Source organism: Marmota marmota, unplaced genomic scaffold, assembly GCF_001458135.2.
Source record: "Marmota marmota marmota unplaced genomic scaffold, marMar, whole genome shotgun sequence".
Classification (NCBI taxonomy): Eukaryota; Metazoa; Chordata; class Mammalia; order Rodentia; family Sciuridae; genus Marmota; species Marmota marmota.
The window spans coordinates 13891626-13908984 of NW_025999880.1; the positions used below are offsets into that span (position 1 = coordinate 13891626).

The following is a 17359-nucleotide window of genomic DNA, read 5'->3' on the forward strand; positions in this document are numbered from 1 at the left end:
TCAACACACGTGGTCTGCCCTGTGCAGGCCCCTGGCTCCCCAAGCTTCTCTAAAGACAGGCAGTGTAACCTTCTTACTCATCTTCAGGGACTCTACAGTGCCAGCCACACAGTAAGTGCTCGATAAAAGTATTTCCAACCAGACCACCCTCCACCCCCGCCACAACAGCCCCGCCCTCTCAGCAGAGGGAGAAAACGAGACCCGGGAGGTGAGCGCCTCTCCATCTCTAGGGTAACCGAAGTTAGAGCTGGGAGTGCCCACGCATGCGCACAGTCGCCCTTCCTTCCCGTAACCTCAAGAAGAATGTAACCGGTTTAAAAAAAAAAGAGTGCCAGAATCCGAGTGCGCATGTGTAGTTACAACAACACCAAGGCCGCCTCTGCCTTCTGTAAATCGGTCCGCAATCTCCTCTATAAACCTTGACCGGAAATAGTGCCCATTTCTGTAAACTTGACCTCGTTAACCAATCGTTGCTGGGGAGAGGAATGACAGCAGACCGTGATGGGCCGTCTCATTGGCTGGTTTGGGATACTGGGCGGGGCCAAGGGTCGTGGTGTGGCCAAAGAAAGGAGGCTCCAAAGCCCGGCAAAGTCGCAGCCGTGGGGGGAGGCGTGGCCCCGGGGATGGCCAAGAAGGTGGAGAGGGGGTGGGGCGCGGTCCCGGGGCGGGGCCGGGGCGGGGCGATCGTAGGCTCAGAGCACTGCGTTCGGCGGCCGGCGGCGGGAGATCGCTGGCCAGCGGCACGCCACACTCGCTTGGTTGGGGAGATCGGCGCTCAGCCGGTAGGTGACTGGGCGGGGCCGCGATACCTGAAGCTGGGCACCGAGGGAGCGACCGGGATGGGTCGTCCCCCAGTCCCGGGCCGGGCTGCGGCCTGGCCCGCCGCGCGGTAACGGGGAGGATCAGTAGTCCGGCATTGGCTTTCGGACCCACTCGCGCCGGATCCTGGACGCCCGGGCTGTCCGCCCGCGCGCCTTAGCACGCGCTGCCAGAGCCGCAGACGCCCGGAGCCTGCAGGCCGCGCACCTCCGCAGGCCACACGTTCGACTCGATCACGCATAGGGGCGCTCTGCTTCCCCTTCCCCAGTACCCTTGCTGCCGTGCGCAGCTGCCCCAGCACCAGGTCCGCCCCTCATGCTTTGCGCCCTGGCTGACCCCCTGAAGAAGTGCGCACTCCCACCTGTTCTGGCCTTCCCTGGGAAGTGCTTGATGTCACACCCCATCAACGGCCACCCGCAGCATCCTCCCTTCTCGCTGACCGCGACCCATCGGGACTTTACCTGTCGGTTCAGATGGAAGCCCATCATGGCTCTGGCAACTTGCAGCCATTGGGCACCAGGCAGAAAGAGGCCAGTTGTACAGTGCAGATGCCCACCTGCCCAGGAACCTCATTGTTGCTTGCTAACTTCAGAAAAAGTCTTTCCTTCCAAGTTGAAGTTAAAATGTTGCTCTCAGCCCTCAAGGGTGGACTGGGGTGTGAATGAATTAATGTGAAGAGGATGAATGGAGAAAAGATACAGAAATCAGTGGTGTCAATGACAAAATTATTTTTGTTAACTAGAGACAGTGAGCACCAATGACCGATTAAGGACTCTAAAAATGAATGAAATTAAATGATGAGATGGAACCATGACGCAAAATAGCAGACTAAAGTTTATTCCAGGAAAAATGTTGAAAACCCTGTGACTAAAAAAATAGTCTTTCTAAAAGATTAAAGGAAGATAGTATCTTAATATTAGTAATGCATTTTTTTTGCTTATTATCTTCATACCTGTAATCTTTTCCCTTCAGCCCTTTGTGTTCTATGATTGTCCAGTTTTATTGGTGAGGTACCTGAGGTGATAGGCATACATCTTGCCTGATGCCACTTAGCTAACTGAGAGTGGGTGTCTCAGACTCCTAAATCGGGACCATGTAATAGCATTCAGATGGAGAAAGGATGGAGAAATGTTTGGTGTGAATTTATACTCTTAATTGAGAGGACTCTTGCAAGATGCTTATTGCTTAAGATGTATTTCAATTTTCTCTTGATGTTTCTAAAGTATTGTCAAAGTGAGTTTTTGGAGTGAAGCCAGGCTTCTGAGTTTCTCAAACACCTTTGAGACATCCTCATTTATTTGGAAGGGTGTGATGAACTTCTCAGAAGATGTCAAAAGTTAGGGTGTCTGCCTTTAAGTTTAGAAAGAAGTACCCAAGTATATGTACCCAGAAATATAATATGTACCAGTTTGTGAAATCAGACAGCAATAAGCTGCTAAGCTTTAGGTCATCTTCTGATTGTTTTCTGATTATAAGGAGCAGTTCTGAAGGGGGTTTTTGCCTCTGGTGTTGTCTGTTAGAGTTTGTGGGAACGGCACCACCGAGACCCTGCCAAATGAGCCTTCATCTATTAAACAAAAATGTCTGGTTGAGCCGTTTCGCCTCAACAGATGGTAGTTTGGTTCCTCATTTTGGTCTCCTGGTGAACACTGACTCCTTTGTGATCTGCTTGGAGTGTTTATCTATCACTTAATGCTGAGAAGAGGGCCAGCCCTGATTGGTTGTCCAGCCCTAGGTGACTGTTGTGAGCTTTTTGGTAAGTGATAAAGAATCATCTCTGGCTAGGATTTGGTGAGAGACCTGTAGAGGTGAAAAAGAGATAGAAACTTTATCAGAGGTTGTTTACTTGGGTTTTGACCCCTCTTAAGAGTGTTGTATCACTTTGGTCTGTCAGTTTTAGTTTCCTATTTTCTTCCTGTCTCAGTGGACAGCACATGGACTTTCCTAAGAGGCCCGCCTGGCTTGTGAAGAGCTGACAGATTCATCCTGGTTAGCTTCACAGATTTTCTTTCTGGGTAAAAGCAGAAATCTTAAAACTAAATTCTGTCCTAAATAAAAGGTTGCAATCAGCTTGATACACATACAACCAGTATATTTCTACTGATGGCTTCCATCATCTCATAGCTTTTTTTTTTTTTTCCTGGCAAAAGGTTAAAATGCAACTAAAATTATGCTTTCGTGATTAATAAGTCACTACCGCAGTTGTGTCTGATGCTTCCTGTTTGCCCCATTTTAGTATTTCAGTTAAACTGGAAACATCTGAGCATTATAGGCACTTTTGATGGCACCAGTGTGAAACTGGTGGAGAGGAGGACAATTCAGGGAGTGGATTGGGGAGCCATATGGATAAGTCAGCCCTCTGGGCTGGGCATACCAAGATCCCGAATAAGGGAAAGGAATGGGGGCTGAGCGTCCTCCCTGGGTCGGGTGAGCATTTAAAGTGTGAGAGCTCCGAGTTGACTTGGTGCTACTGACAGCAATAGATTAGAAAGGGAAGGCCAGATAGGCGTGTGCGGAGATTGTATAGGAGAGCATTTCTGCTGCACTGGGGACATTAAGGTGCAGGGTCCTTAGCTCTGGGCTTATTTTACTGCCCAAGTGACAATGCAGAAAAAGTAAGTTTTCCTCAGTGGCCTGTGTATTCTTCTTTGTATTCTGGTTTAAAAGATCCTCTTTCCTTCTTGCTGCTTTAAATCTTTATTTATTTATTTTATTTATTTATTTATACATACATATTGCAGATTGAACCCAGGGGTGCTCTACCACTAAACTATATTCTGAGCCCTTTTTGTTTTTGATTTTGAGACAGAATCTTGCTAAGTTGTCCAGGCTAGTCTCAAGCTTGCAATCTCAGCCTCCCAAATTGCTGGGATTATGGCTGTTTGTTTTACATTCTTTAATCCCTTAGCACCCTGTTAAAAACCCCTTGAAATATGTGCATCAGGAGTAATTTTGTAGCCAGTCTTTATATTTTCTTACAGTGCTTATATGAAGAAACAGAGATTAGAAAAGTGAAGCCAATAAAGAGAAATAGAGTAGACAAGACTACTCAGGGAATCAATGTCTTGCCCAGGTCTAAACTCACTTTTTCTGACATCTAATTCCTGTCAACTGCTTTTTCTAACTTGCTCAAGAAAGGATCAGGATTTGTGTTTGTTTGTTTTTTCCCCAAAACGTGACAATGTTTGAACCTAACTAAACCAAGCCAACTTTTCTATTGTAGCAATTATATAATTGATATATATATAGTCAATTTTCTATTGATTGATATTGTTAATTATTCAAGGGCTAAAAGATAAATAGCCTATTATCTGGACAAGTCTGCCTATGCCCATTTATTTCCCAGAAATTAAGACAGAGAGGTCAAGTGATCTGTTCAAAGCAATAGAGCCATTCCCGGTGTTCCTGTGTCAAGTGTGGTAGTTTTGGGCTGTCAGCACACACAGACTGGGGGAGGCGGGGTCTGCTGCTGTCTGCCTGTGTGTCCTCAGGCAAATTGCTTCACTTCTCTAAGCATTGGGTGCCTGGTCTGTAAATGGGATAGGATACTTCATGGACAATTTTAAACAGAAAAAAACAGAGGTGGTACTATAGTGTTTTGCTCAGTGCCAAATTGTTGTTGTTGTTGTTGTTGTTGTTAGTGGTAGTAGTCGTTGTAGTAATAGCAGTAGTAGTAGTTGCTGATTACTACAGTGTGACTAGACCTGTTTTCTGTAAGATGATGTCAAGAAGAGTCAGATTGCCTGACAGGACAAGGAGTCATTTTCTCAGTAGGACCTCCAGGAGGCTGTTTCTCCGGCCTAGAGGTTTGAGCTGTCAACGTTCTCCCAGTCTTACACTAAATTCTGCCCTTACCACACTCTAAATGAGCCTTAAAAGGCCCAGGCTCTGTGCTGTCATAGTTGGCGATCCTAAGCAGTGGGCACCATCAGGGCTTCCCAGGACTTCCAGCCTCTGGCAGAGCTGGGCCTGTCTAGGGACTTCCTGCTGTCCTGCATGTAGCTAAATAGGTTCCAGCACTAACTCTGAGGTGGAAAAAAAAAAAGAATGCTGTGTGGATATAAGTCAACAAGGACTTGATCTTTTGGAGGTGGGAGGCAACATTTGGTTCTGTAGGGTAATATTCCCACCACCACTTGACACCCCAGACCACCCCCTCTTTCTCCCTTAGAAAAATATCTTATCAGCTTATCTCCACTACTAGGTCTGGGAGCCCTGGATCTGTAGAGTCAGGACTTATAGATTTCCCTTAAATTCTCACAAGAAAAAAATATATATATTAGGCTTTAAATTTTTTCTTCTCCCTGAATATAAAACAAAAATATAAACTCCCACCAGATGGATGTTCCCTTTAAATAACATTTTGTTTTCTCTTGGGGAAGCTGACTTGATGGCTGAAGAGTCATTTCTAAAGTGAACCTAGTTTTTAGAAAAAATAGATCACCGGATGTCAGGCTTCATGTGGAGCTCGGTTCAGATGAAAATGAAAGCAGCAGGCTCGCAGCAGCCCTCCCTTGACTTCAGGCTGGAGGCGAGAGGCAGTGTTTGGACCCTGCTCAGTCACTGGCTGGCCCCACACTGCATTTGATAGGTGCCTTAGTCATTTTCCAAGCAGCTTTGCTTAGGTGAGCAGAGCACTTTCTCTGGAAGGTGAGTCACCCGTGCAGGGGTGTAGGTGACGGGTGATTTGTTCCCCAGCACAGTTGCAGAGGAAGTCCTGAGCAGACCTTGTTGAGAAGCTCTCTGCCAAAGATCACTCTCATTCCAGCCCAAGGGCTAGGAGGCAGGGAGCAGGAAGCCAGCGGGAGGCTCTGGGCTTGCTGACTGACAGATGGCTCCTCTGGCGGGGGGTCATGTGAACAAGGCACAAAGCCCAGGTCAGCAGTGTCCCTGTGCTCCTGAGTTGAGCCACCTTGAGGGTGGAAAATGGCCCACTTCCAGGGACAGTCAGCAAAGCAGCAGGAGGGGAGCTTTGGCCCCAGGGAGCTGGGAAATCCCTTGGCAGAAAGCAAAGAGATACAAACTGTACTTTGATATGAAAGACCTTTTGGGGAACCCTCTCCCCACTGCCTTCCTTCTAACTACCTGAGTTGGAGGCTTGCAAGAGCTCTGGTGATTGGAGAGGCTAGATTTCACCCTGACCTTGGGAAACTTTTGGAATTCTAAGCCTGCCTCCACCTGGTTGTCTGCGTTTCCAGGTCCAGTGTTTAGACTCAGAAAGAAGGGGCAGGTGGAACACCTGAGCCATCCTTCCCTCCGAGTTTCTGGTGGCTACAGCTTCTGCTGACTCTTTTCCCACTAAAGTCACCATCAGGTGTCCATCAAGGTAAAGGTTTGTTCATATTCTCTGTACTTGATTAATGCGGTTGGTGTTGAGTTGCACTGCTGATGGGTCAGGGACATCTATAAGCACAAGGTGGCCTTGACTTTATGGAGCTGCAACAGAGGAACTGTTATTCCCTAGCAAGTGTTCCAGTTTCCTGTCTCAGTCACAGACTCCTCCCCAGCTCCAGTGCCCACACTCCACCAGTCTAGCCTAACCAACCGTCACTTTGGGCTGGCATGGCTAATATTCTTAGACCCTAACTACTCTGTTAAGAAAATGGTTAGGCCAGGCACCATGGTGCATGTCTGTAATCCCAACAGCTCAGGAGGCTGAGACAGGAGGATCGCAAATTGAAAGCCAGCTTCAGCAATTTTATGAGGCTCTAAGCAACTTAGCAAGACTCTCTCTCAAAATAAAAAATAAAGTAAGTGCTGGGGATGTGGCTCAGTGGTAAGCACCCTGGGTTTAATCCCTGCTACCAAAAATAAAAAAATCAAAATTTAAAAAAATAAAGAAGAAAGAACTATTAGCATTTGTACCCTCCCTGTTTTGCAGAAGACAAAATGGTGGCCTAGAAAAACTGAGCCAGTTGCCAAAAGATGCCCAGCTAGTTAATGGCCGAGTCTGAACTAAAACCTGGGCTCCTTTGAGCTGGGCTTTGCTGCCACTGGTCAAAGGAACTACTGCTGGATCAGGAATTTTATTTTGTTAACCAGCTCCTCCTTTTATTTCCTCACATCAATCCTGTCTCTCTCAGCCTTCCTTCAAGCTCCACCAGGCCTAGAAAGGGTGGAGCCCAGCAGCTGCTGCCCTGTGTCTAAGAAAAAATAAACAAAAAGCTATTTATTTGGCACTCTCTTGTATGACGAGCTTTATGTAATCAAAAGAAGGCCAAGGTTGATGATACAGGTCTGGGCAGGGTTACCCGGAAGTCTCAAAGGTTGCCTGCACCTTTAGGGCATTTTCCAACCTTGCCAAGCAATGTCTGACCCAAAGTGGGCATTTGGTGACAATGGGTGATTGCTTGCAAGGCTCCCAACCCACTGGACACCTAGAAGCTCTTTCACATCTTTCTTCTGTGAAGAAATGGCATGTTGCCCATGGTGTACAGGTGGCCAGAAGAGCCAGAGTGCTCGGGCATCATCCCAGCTGGATCTGCTGGGCTTCTGTCAGTGAGAGGCCCTTCCTTGAGGGCAAAGCATGATGTCATCTCTAGATGCTGGCTACCTATAAGTGCAAAGAGCCATTGTATCTGAGATCCACCACCCACCCTCTACTAACATTGACCTTTCCTTTAACTGGGGCAGAATCAGTGTTCTAGTTGGTACACTGGAGAGACTTGAAAGGAAAGGGGGTATAGCCAGCCTGGAATGAGCGTGTGATTGCCAATTAACATTATGCTTGGAGTCCTTTAGGTGAACCCAGCTCCTTCAGCCATGCCCAGCAGTCCCTCATGGCAGATGCTGTGCTTTGAGAAGCAGGAATAGCTCTATAGAGATAAACGTAAAAGACAGAGGTTGGTGTACCACCTCCCATGTGGCATGCATACACACATCTGAGCTGGGTGGACTTTGTCCGGGACACAAGGGTTATCTTCTCTCACATTAGAAATAAATGGGTCTCAGCTGGGTGTAGTGAGGCACTTGCATAATCCCAGCAACTTGGAGGCTGAGGCAGAAGGAATTCAAGTTTGAGGCCAGCCTTAGGAATTTAGCAAGTCCATCTCAAAATAAGAAATAAAAAGGACTGGAGGTGTAGCTCAGTGGTAAAGTGCCCCTGGGTTCAATACCCAGTATAAGGAAGAAAGAAAGGAAGGAAGGGGGTCTCTGGGTCAGCATTTAGAAAAGGGACTGACAGCAGCCAGTTTACAGGACACTTTCTTGCTGGGGTGCTGTCAGAATATAACCTCCATGATATGGCCCCTTCTGCAGGGATCTGGTTCTTTCCCCTCCTGTGGGCCATACGATTAGACATCTCAGAGCCTGTGGCCTTCACTTATTCTTCAGGAGTGTGTCAGTCATTGTTTTACTCAGGGAATGTTTGCCAGGGTGTGTCAACTGTGCCAAGCTCTGCAAATTGCAAGAAACTGGAGTTAAGGGTTTTCACCTTTATGGTGGTACAGAAGCAATACATATTCCGTTGAAACCATACTTCACATTTTGAATTTGATCTTTTCCCTGGGCAACGACACATGGTAGGAGACTGTGGTGATGCTGGGCAGTGGCAATGAGCTGCAGCTCCCAGGGAGCCCTGCTCAATTGGTAGAGTGCTTGCCTAGCATGTATAAGGCCCTGGGTTTAATCCCCAGAACCACCAAAAAAAAAATGTAATGGCAGTGGTTCAGGAGGCTGAGGCAGGAGAATCATGAATTCAAAACCAGCCCCAGCAATTTAGAAAGGCCCTTAGCAACTTAGTGAGACCCTGTCTCAAAATAAAAAGAGCTCGGGATATGACTGAGTGGCTAAGCACCCCTAGGATCAATCCCTGGTACCAAAAAACAAACAAACAAAAAAAGAAAAAACAGGGCCGACCTCTCCCACCTTTGGAGATACAGAGAAAAGGAGAGACCACACCGGCAAATCCCATGTGTTTGGTGCCCCTCAGACTGAGTCATAGGCTGATAGCCCAAGACCTGAGAGTGATCACGCTTCTTGACAACTAGGCCCACCATTCCAAGGCTTTTAGGCTTACCTCAGGGAAAGTTCTCACCTGACTTGGTTACTGTCATATTCCAGCTGGCCAGCACAGTGCCTGGAACATGGAAACTGCTGCATAAGTATTTGTGAGCAGAATCACAAGAGTCAAATCTAAATTCCTCCCAGGAATTGGTCTGAGATCATCTGAGAGTTACACCCGGCTTCCAAGGTCTTTCCTTCCTTCCCAGGGGAGAACAAGAATGTGTCTTGTTATTATAAAAGGGACATGTCAAATGCACCCTGGCCGCTTATGTCCTCAAGCTGGTCACTTGAGCTAGTTTGTCAAAGAGTATTTAGGCTGGTGTCTGAAACTAGGTCATGGTCAGGGTTCCACTGCCAAAGGGCAGAGTGGCCCATGTGCTTCCTTCCATCCCCCCCATGCCTTGGAAGTCTTCTGTGGAAAGCCAACTTATCTGGGTTTCTTGTTTATTCTGAAGTTCCTCAAACTAGTTCCTCAATTTCAGAACCAGTCACTAGTAACTACTGTGAACTTGAAATTTCCTCCCTTACAGGAGCCTGAGCCAGTCTTCATCTTCTCTTATTACAGGTAGACCCTGCCTGAAGCCAGTACAGCCTATAAAAACCAGATTTACAACCCCAAAAAGCAGGGGGTGGGGTTATATTTCAGAAAAATTGACTATATCCTAGGGTCCTGCTCCTTGTTCTGAATCTAATCTAAAAGGTCAAATAAGTGAGTTGCTTGTAATGATGGTCTCAAGGCTTGGCAAGATCATCAAATGCATTTTAAATGATCAAAGAAACTATGTTTGGCATGATTCTAGACTCAAGGACAGCAGATAGATATTTGGAAACTGGTCATTGTTGAATGGTATATACTGCAGCCCCTACTATATGCATGAGAATATTTAGTTACACAAAATATTCTAACTTGCAGATTTCAATGACACTTGAATTGTTTTGGCACAATATACATAAAAAATTCCTTGCTGTTTTTTTTTTTCGGGGGGGGGAGTGGGGCAGGGGTTGGAAGGGAGCTGGGGANGCCCTGTTTTTTCTTTTTTTGTTTGTTTGTTTTTTGGTACCAGGGATTGATCCTAGGGGTGCTTAGCCACTCAGTCATATCCCGAGCTCTTTTTATTTTGAGACAGGGTCTCACTAGGTTGCTGAGGCTGTCTTTGAACTTGCGATCTTCCTGCCTTAGCACCTGACCCTCTGGAATTACAGGTATACACCACTGTGCCAGGCTCTGCTGCTCATTGTATAAAGTGAAGTACATGTGAGGTTGGTTTTTGTACTCACTACCATTTTCCCTCCATGTTCTCCCACATTCCAATTGCAAATTGACCTCTGTGAAGCAATGATGCTCTCTGGCACATGCTTTCCTTTTGTTTAGGCTGTCCCTGTGCACGGGATTTTAGCATTAAATTGAAAATGCCATTGTAATGCTATTTTTCTAAAGTTTATCAAATGTCCTTATCAGGGGCCTAGAGACAAAGTATCGACCATATTTATGACAATGGTAGTTGATACTGTAGGCTATGTTATAAAAGAATAATAATATAGACAAGAAGATTGGAAGCCAGGAACAGTAATACACGCCTATAATCCCAGGCTGAGGCAGGAGGATCACAAATTCGAGACCAGCCTGGGCAAGACTCTATCTCAAAATTTTAAAAGAACTGGGGATGTAGCTCAGTTGGTAGAGATGTTTAATCATTCTAGAGTTAATCACTCTATAAGGAATAATGTCTGCCTAGCATGTATGAGGCCCTGGGTTCAATCCTCCCAGTACTGGGGTGGGGTGGGGTGGCCTGGAAGCAGCAGACTTATAAAATGAATGGCAGATTTGAACTTTGTCATAGAGTTGGTCCTTGGGATGGGCCCTGCGCTGGTCTAAAGAACACGGGCTTGCCTTAGAGTCTTTGCTCCCCATTTCTTTCTCCAGAACATAAACTGGCTGTGTTCATGCTTCCTAATTAAGATGCTTCCTCCTGGGTCAGTCCCTGGGTTTCTCACCAACAAATCTTTGGCTTATGACAGCTTCTGCATTTGGGCCCCAATTTTAAAGTTTAGATCATTTGAAAGGGGATTCAGTGTCATGGCTATGAGTACGGGCTTTGATGTAAAAGTCCCCTGTGTAAATCCTTGCCCTTGCTATTTCCCTGCAGTGTTGCCTTGGGCAAATTACTTCATCGACTGAGTCTGTTTCTTCCTCCATAAAGGGCTTTCTCGGATTTGTGAGGATTGATACATAGCAAGCATTAATAGTTGTCACTAGTCGGGAGCTGTGGCGCACACCTGTAATCCTAGCAGCTCCAGAGACTGAGATAGGAGGATCGTAATTTCAAAGCCAGCCTCAGCAAGGCAAGGCACTAAGCAACTCAGTGAGACCCTGTCTCTAAAGAAATAAATACAAAATAGGGCTGGGGATGTGGCTCAGTGGCCCAGTGCCCAAGTTCAATCCCCAGTACCCTCCCCCACAAAAAATAGTTGCCATTATTAATTTGTATTATTATTGACAACCAGCATGTTGGTAGTGGAGACAGGCCAGATGGGGTCTACTGAATGTTCTTCAGAGACATCCTCAGGGGTTGGTTGCTGACTGTTGTGCCCTTCTGCTCTCAGGATTCTCCTCCTCCTCCTCCTCCAACAGTGTGTAATAGACTTTCTGCTACTAGGGCTGCTGGCTAGAAACTGGGAGTGGGGGTGGATTTCAGCTCTGCATAGGCAAGGACCTGCAAATAACTTGCACTTCAAACATGGAAAGGACTGCTCATCTTAACAGCTTCCATCTCACTGGAGGAACATTATGCTGGTGCCAGGCACTGTATTGTATAAATTAAACATTGTTTCGTATAGTTAATCATTCTGTAAAATCCTGTTAGGTAGGTTTGAGGATGCCTATTTTACAGATGAGACAAAGTCTCAGATTAAATAAACTGTGCCCTGGTGGTACACACCAGAATGTTGAGGAACTGTGATTGAAAGTTGGCTTTTGCAACTCCAAGGCCACCCTGTTATATAGCCGGATAGCCATCCCTCAGCACTGGTAAGAGATATGTTGGAACAGATTACCTCCAAAAGCCCTTCTGATCCTACGATCATTTTGGAAGTCCTTTATTTATTTATCCCTCTACCCAGTTTTGCCCCCAACCCCAAATACCTTGAGGGCAAGGATCATCTTTCCAGCAATAACCAGTGTGTTTGGGAACCACTGTCTGATGCTGCCTACTTGCCCAATCCATAAAAATAGGAGAAAACAGTCTGCTAACAAAAGACTCACCCAGAAATTCCAGCCCCCAGGATTTACCACTTACAGTTACTCATATAAATATACAAAAATGTGATAAGGGTGGGCCTTTTTGAAGTATAAGTGAAAAATATGGCTCAGTGGCAGAGCACTTGTCTAGCATGAACAAGGTTTTGTGTTTGATCCCCAATACCACAAAAAAAGAAAGAAAGAAAGAAAGAAAAAGAAAGTGAAAATTTAATTAGTAACAAAGTCCATCCATAGAAGAATAGGTGGAGAAATGATGATATATCTGTAGCATGGAATCTCAGGAGCCATTTTTTTTAAGTGAAATATAAATTGGAAGACTGAGACTGGAGGATCATAAGTCTAAGGCCAGCCTGGGCCTCAAAATAAAATAAAAAGGGGTTGGGGATGTAGTTCAGTGGAAGAGCACTTGTCTAGTTTGTACAAAGCCTTAGGTTCCATCCCCATTACCACAAAAAATGAGACAGATCTTTATGTACTGAAATGCAAATTAAGTGAAGGTAGTAATTTATAGAATATCAGGGATTACATTCCCTTTATCTAAAATATAGTGCCATCCTGAATGTTTTTTTTTAACTTTTAATTTTTTATATATATCTTTATTTTATTTTTATGTGGTGCTGAGAATCGAACCCAGTGCCTCACGCATGCTAGGCGAGCACACTACCACTTGAGCCACATCCCCAGCCCCTGTATGTTTATATATGTAGAGTAATGGAACTAGAAGGATTTACACAAAGCTTAAATATTTCTTATGTTTCAGGGAAGAGGGAATTCTTAAGGGATTTTTGTTAGGTTTAGTTTTTTATTGTTGTTTTGATTTATAGAGCACTTATGTATTGCTTAAATTTTAAAACCAACAAGTATTTTGTATTTTAAAAAAGTAAATATTTATTTATTTATTTATTTATTTATTTTGGTACTGGGGATTGAACTCAGGGGCACTCGGCCACTGAGCCACATCCCCAGCCCTATTTTGTACTTCATTTAGAGACAGGGTCTCACTGAGTTGCCTAGCACCTCGCTGTTGATGAGACTGGCTTTGAACTCCTGATCCTCCTGCCTCAGCTTCCTAAGCTGCTGGAATTACAGTCATGAGCCACCATGTCCAGAAAGATTTTATTTTATTTTACTTTTTAAGAAAAGGAGGGTTTGAGATCATATGTAAGCAAGGTAGGGGAGACTAGCCAAAAAGCTTGCCCCTGGGGGCAAGCTCGCCTAGCACGGGCAGGACCCAGGTTCCATCCTCAGCACCACTTAAAAATAAAGGCATTGTGTTGTGTCCAATACACCTAAAAAATAAATATTAAGGAAAAAAAAAAAAAAAGCTTGCCCCCGGGATAAGACTAGACCAGCCCTCCAATCCCAGCCCTTCATGTCAGCAGCAGAGGAAGGACCAGTGGTTTTCTCTGTGGTCCAGTTCTTCTATATTTGCCACTCTTTGAGGCCACTCATCCCAAGAGCATCCCTGACATTCAGCATGAGCACAGGCCTGTAACCACTGCATACGTTCATCATTGGATGATGACAGATACCAGCAAGGCGGTGGCCATCAATTTGAGGGCAGCTGATGGAGCTGTCTCCGAGCACCTTCCTTCTTGAGTCACAACTGATAAAACTCACAGCCCCCAGGGGAACAAGAAAGAGAGTGAAATGAAAACCAAAACCATCTCCAGCCTGTTGTTTAGTAACCCAGCTGCCAGAGCTCAGTGACCACCTCAAAGGTAAGGTTTCATGTGCGCCTGCGCGTGCATGGGGGGGAGGGCGGCTCACCCCGAATTTATCAAGCCCCCTCACAAAAATGACCACGTCTCCTAAGTCCTTATCCCATACAAGGAGATCCATTTTTTAGTTGTAGCTTGTTTTCATTATAAAAGTAATACAGAGAACATCTGTGGAGGGATATACAAGAAACTAGGGGGATCCCCTCAGTGGAATGCGGGAAGGGTGGGAGGGACTTATGCTTCATGTTATATTTTTTCTGTATTTTTTTAACCACTTGAAAACATCTATTAAAAAAAATGAAAACTGAGAAGACTAACATATACTTACTGGAAAAATTTAAAAACTATAAAAAATATTAAAACATCCATAAACCTACCACCAAAAGAGAACCATTGCTCTATGTCTGGGCTGGGTATCTATTTTTTATGAATGTTAATATACTATATAGACTTGGGGGTCATACTTTAGATATAATTCTGTGTCCTTTTTCTGTTAACATTGTATTCCATAGGCATTTCTTCATATTATTAATAATTATTTATAAACATTTTAATGGATAGGCAGTGATTTCGTTAATAATTACCTTTTGTTCCAGTTTTTTACTATTATAAAAATACTGTATAAACCCTTTGATTATGCATCTTTCTCTGTATTTCTATTTGTTCCATACCTAGATGCAATTCTGACTTGTACACACAAAAAGTAGCTGTCATCTCTTAGTATAACCCCTGATATCTTTCAGCTGCATTATTTTGAAGACTGAAAGGGGGTGAGTGTGTGATTAAGGGTCAGGGTGAGGGTGAGGAGAGAGGTGCTATTAGCAGTCAAAAAAGGGGGCCAAGCTGTTGGGAGGGGCTTTCTGGAGGTGGAAGGCCTGAGCTTGCCTGTGAAGAACAAGTAGGAAGTGCCGGGGGGGCCCCATGAGACCCACAGAGTTGAGTAGTTAGGGGATTGGGGAGAGGTTAGACTAACCAGAGTCAAAGTTTCCCATGTTTCGGAAACAGTGGTCAGATAGATTGTAGACCACAGACTTGGGACTGGTCCCACAATCAGTGCCAACAGATGTCTTTGAGCTTGAAGTTGTCTGAAGGACATGTTTTGGGATGAGCACAGGGGGGTGTGGATGGGCGGAGATCAGGGAGAAGCTGGAAGTGGGTGAGATCTGTGCTGGTAGAACAGATGTGAGGTGATTGCTTTGGGCATCTGAGGGGGCTTTGTATATAGAAGCAGTTTTTCTGTACACTTGGGCCTGCTGATCTCAGACATGTGGTGAGAATTGGAGGACAGTCATAAATTGTATTTACCCTGCAGTTTGGCCTGTGAAATTGGCAGTAAGACCAGTTTTTTTGTGGGCATGTCAGGTTTTGGCTTTGTTTTTATTTTTTATTTTTTTCATAATTGATCGGGAAGACTTTAATGACTGATGAACTGTCATATTTCATATTCTCTGTAATGGGAAATGCATATGCAGAAATTGCTCTCCTGGGAAGCAGACTTCAACCTGGCCTGGGAGCAGGTTCCAGATGCTCCTCCAACTGAGTTTCACTGAGAGTGCCCAACCCTGGGGATGCCCCTGCCTCCTTTCTAGTGATCACTTGCCCACTCTGTCTCCACCTGAGAGAAAAAATCAAGCAGGCCTTCCAGAGTGCTGTAGCTTATAATGGCATTGTGCCAGCTTGGCATGAGGGTTCTGCACCACAGGCCACATTTTCTTGTGATGCCCAGCATCCCCCATCTCCCTGTGGGGTCCCCCATCTGCAGCTCTGCCCCCAAGAGTATAAAGTAGTGCAGAATTTTAGCCCCCTTATTTTTCTGAGAATGAAGCGCTGACCATATATGAGGACCAAGTGCACTTGCATGGCCTGGTACCTGAACTTCACCTGCAGTGTCATCTCCTGTGACTGTGTGGCTTAAGTTAACCCACCCGCAGCTTCAAGGCATTTGTGATCCCTACTCACACTCACCTCTGGGCCTTAGCTTGCTGTGCCTTCTACCTGGAACACCCTCTCTTTTTCTTGGGCAATTCTTGACTTTCCCAGTCAAGGCTGGGTGTCCCCTTGTGCCTGCTGCATGTCTCTGTTCCCACGCTCCTATATCGTATATACCTCCTCAGTGCCCTCCCAGCACCCAGCAAACCCAGGGCTTGCCCCAAGCCGGTTGTGCTCTATGACCCTAGAGTGCTCTGAAGTTGAACAGGACACCCTGATTGATGACAAGACCTTACCACCAAAAGCCTCACCCACCCTGCCTCCAGCCATGGACTCTGAGGCCCTTTGTTGGGTATCTACAAGTGATTGTTAGGTCTTCGTGTCATAAGTATTCTGTCCAGTGTGAATATTACATGTTTTTTGGTTAGTATTGGCCTAGCATCTCTCCTCCCATCCCTCTATTTTCAAACTCTTCTCTACAATTTTGTGTTGTTTCTTTTAGTCAGCATCTAACTATACCCTTTAAAATTCTGGTTTTTGGGTTTCTTTGGTTTGGGGTTTGGTTTTTTTGTTTTTGTTTTTTTGTTTTTGTAGCGGTGAGGCTGGCTTTGAACTTGAAATCCTCCTGCCCCAGCCTCCCAAGACACTGGGATTACAGGCATGCACCATCACTCTCACCTAATATGTAAACATTTTCATATATAAACTTTCCCAAAAGCCAAGGATCTTATTATCTTTTATCCACTGAACAACCCACTCTACCCTTTTTCCTTATTCTTGTCTAGATTTTAATGTTTTAAACTAATTTTTTATTCTCAGTTGTTAATTAAATTGGCCAACATGAATTGCATCAGTTCTCATGCCTACCATTGTTTCTGGCATCAAATTTCTTTTCTCTGGTTTACTTTTATTTTTTCCAAAGAACATCCTTAAATGGTTCTTTCAGTAAAGGCAGCCCCATCTTACTGGGAATTCTTGGGTTTTTTACCTGTGTATTGTGTATTGTGTGTGGATTTTATGATTTTTAATAAAGTTAAAAATCATAACAGCTCAGGAACATAATGATGCAATTCAACTAGAAGTCTGACCTGTTCGTTGCTGATTCAGCCTTTACTGATGAGACCGTTCTTTCTTAGTTCTTGTGTTTTCTGTCTACAAGGGCTGAGAAATTACTACCAACAGTGGATGGGAAGATCCTATAGGTAAAATGGGTAATAATACTCACATAGCTAATAATACTGCTCAGTTCCTAGATGTTCCAGATACTATAGTCAACAAGCTTTTATTCTAGAGAAGAACTCTCCATCCTTGGATTTTGGGGAATGGGCGAAGAGGTTGAAATGCTAACCCCCTGCTAGATGCTCTAATTGTGTAAATTGAACCTCCTTTGTTCTGGCAGGTAACTTACCTCTCTGAGCTTTAGTTTCTTCATCTGTAAAATGGGAACAATAACAATAACCTTGCAGAGTTGCTGTGAGGTGCATCAGTAATGCAGATAAAGCACCCAGCACAGCGCACAGCACATGCAAGTGTTTGAGAGTTGTGGTGGTGATTGCCTTCCTGGCATTTAGGAGATACTTCACGAACACTTGCTGAGTGAACGCAGGAGGCTACCATAAAGGCTTCA

General features: G+C 45.0%; 1 protein-coding gene across 3 annotated transcripts in view; it reads left to right on the top strand.

The window, feature by feature from the left end:
- Positions 1-640: 640 nt before the first annotated feature.
- Map3k14 (mitogen-activated protein kinase kinase kinase 14) overlaps positions 641-17359 on the top strand; it is a 42693-nt gene continuing 25974 nt past the window's right edge. For 2 of the 3 annotated variants that reach the window (XM_015495549.2, XM_048789878.1), the window contains exon 1: positions 641-782. The gene's annotated coding sequence lies outside the window, so the exon portion shown is untranslated. Of the gene's footprint in view, positions 783-6017; positions 6146-17359 lie in introns of those variants that run through there. The other variant, XM_048789875.1, reaches the window with a different exon arrangement.